The sequence below is a fragment of the Ahaetulla prasina genome, chromosome 14 (genome assembly GCF_028640845.1).
Source record: "Ahaetulla prasina isolate Xishuangbanna chromosome 14, ASM2864084v1, whole genome shotgun sequence".
Classification (NCBI taxonomy): domain Eukaryota; kingdom Metazoa; phylum Chordata; class Lepidosauria; order Squamata; family Colubridae; genus Ahaetulla; species Ahaetulla prasina.
The window spans coordinates 219,585-222,084 of record NC_080552.1 but is presented as its reverse complement, the minus strand read 5'-3'; positions in this window follow the sequence as shown (position 1 = coordinate 222,084).

Genomic DNA, 2,500 nt, shown 5'->3' with positions numbered 1-2,500 from the left:
CGGAGTCGGGGTAGCTGAAAATAACCCGATCTACTGTGTGTATATGTGTGTGTGTGTGTGTTTTCCGGGTCGACCGTTCTCTCCGCCGCGCCGTTAGTGGCCGGCTGAAAGGCTGAGCCGAGACCCTGCGACGACCCTATTAGGAGCGGGAGGTTCCGCCAAAGCTCGGACGTAATCCTCCGTCCTTCTTTTCCCGGAAAAGAACAGGAGCGGCTGGCTACCTCAGACCTAGCCGGCTGTATAAACACGCACGCACACGCACACGCACACACAGAGAGGGAGGGAGGAGAGAGAGAGAGAGAGAGAGAGAGAGAGAGAGAGAGACCTTTTCTATATAAGCCCTCAATTCTGTTAGTCGTCCTAGGCTTCGGTAGGGTCGACCCTGCCCGGCAGAAATCTAATAGCGGCGGTGTGGAGGTAAGCCATCACGCTCCCGCTCACTACAAAACCTTGCTCAGATCTTTAGATTCCTCTTTAGGGAATCCAATCGGCTTCCTACCAACTGGGACGGGGGAACCGGTACCGAAATTCCCTTATAGGTTAGGGAGGGGTGGGGAACGGAATCGGACAAGCTGTGCTTTCGTCTTCTGGGGTGACATTTCTCCCTACGGACTGAGCGCTGCTGGTATCAGAAGACAGTTAGAAGGAGGGTTGGGGCTGGGGCTGGGGTTAGCTTTAGGGTTAGGGTTAGGGTTAGATCACCATGAATTCCTAAAGCAAAATGAAGGTCGCCAATGAATTCGCACCACATCAGGCTGCGGATCGGGCTTTTCTTCCTTTCCAGGTAAAAGATACGGAAACATCCCATTGGAGGGTAAACCCCCTTAGGGTTAGGGTTAGGCTGGGGCTGGGGCCGGGCCGGGCCGGGCTGGGGTTAGCGTTAGGGTAAGGGTTAGGGTTAGGTTTGATCGCCTTGAATTCCTAGAGCAAAATGGAGGTCGCCAATGAATTCGCAGCGCATCAGTATGCCGAGAAGGGTGCTGGCTTTGTAAGTCAGGCTTTTCTCCCTTTCCAGGAAAAAGATATGGGAAAATCCCATTGAGGGGTAAACCCCCTAAGGGTTGGGGTTGGGGTTGGGGTTGGGGCTGGGGCTGGGGCTGGGGCTAGGGTTAGGGTTAGGGTTAGGCTTAGGCTTAGGCTTAGGGTTAGGGTTAGGGTTAGGTTAGGTTAGGCCGGGCCGGGCCGGGCCGGGCCGGGCCGGGCTGGGGCCGGGACGGGACGGGCCGGGCCGGGCCGGGCCGGGCCGGGCCAGGGCCAGGGTCAGGGGAGTGAGTGTGAGGTCTCACCTCTCCAATCTTCCCAAGAAAGCAGGACTCTTGAAACTGCAGACGTTTTCCCAGAAGGTAGACCGGTCCCGCCCGCCTCACGGTAGACCGGTCCCGCCGCATCCCGCGGATGGCCCCGAGGCCGGGCGACGGGACCGAGGCTTCGGCGGAGCTGCCCGACCGAGGGTCGGGGTCCGTCCCCGCCGGTGCCGCCGCGCCGGGTCCGGCAGACGGGCCCCGAGGCCCGAGGCCCCGGCGCCGGGACCCCGCCCCGCGCCCGCGCCCGGTAGACCGGCCCCCCTGCCCGACGCGGACGGCCCCGGGGCCGGGCGACGGCACCGCGGCCTCGGCGGAGGTGCCGGACCGAGGGCCGAGGCTCCGGCGCCGGGATCCCGTCCCGCGCCCAGGCCCGGTAGACCGGTCTCCCTGCCCGACGCGGACGGGCCGGGCCGGGCGACGGCACCGCGGCCTCGGCGGAGGTGCCGGACCGAGGCCCGAGGCTCCGGCGCCGATCCCGTCCCGCGCCCAGGCCCGGTAGACCGGTCCTCTGCCCGCCGCGGACGGCTCCGGGGCCGGGCGACGGCACCGCGGCCTCGCCGGAGGTGCCCGACCGAGGCCGAGGAGCCGGAGCCGGATCCTCCCCGCCGAGGCCGCCGCGACAGGTCCGGGAGACCGGTCCTCTGCCCGCCGCGGACGGCTCCGGGGCCGGCGACGGACCGCGGCCTCGGCGGAGGTGCCGGACCGAGGCCCGAGGCCGCCGGCACGGCGCCGGGATCCCGTCCCGCGCTCCAAGCGCCTGCCGCCGTTCCGGGGCCGGGAGACCGGTCCCACTGCCCGACGCGGACGGCTCCGGGGCCGGGCGACGGCACCGCGGCCTCGGCGGAGGTGCCGGACCGAGGGCCGAGGCTCCGGCGCCGGGGTCTCGTCCCGCGCCCAGGCCCGGTAGACCGGTCTCTCTGCCAGACGCGGACGGGGCCGGGGCCGGGCGACGGCACCGCGGCCTCGCCGGAGGTGCCCGACCGAGGGCCGAGGAGCCGGAGCCGGGATCCCTCCCCGCCGAGGCCGCCGCGACAGGTCCGGGAGACCGGTCCCTCTGCCCGCCGCGGACGGCTCCGGGGCCCGGCGACGGGACCCAGCCTCGGCCGAGGTGCCGGACCGAGGCCCGAGACGCCGGAGCCGGGATCCCTCCCCGCCGCCCCCGCCGCGACGGGTCCGGGAGACCGGTCTCTCTGCCC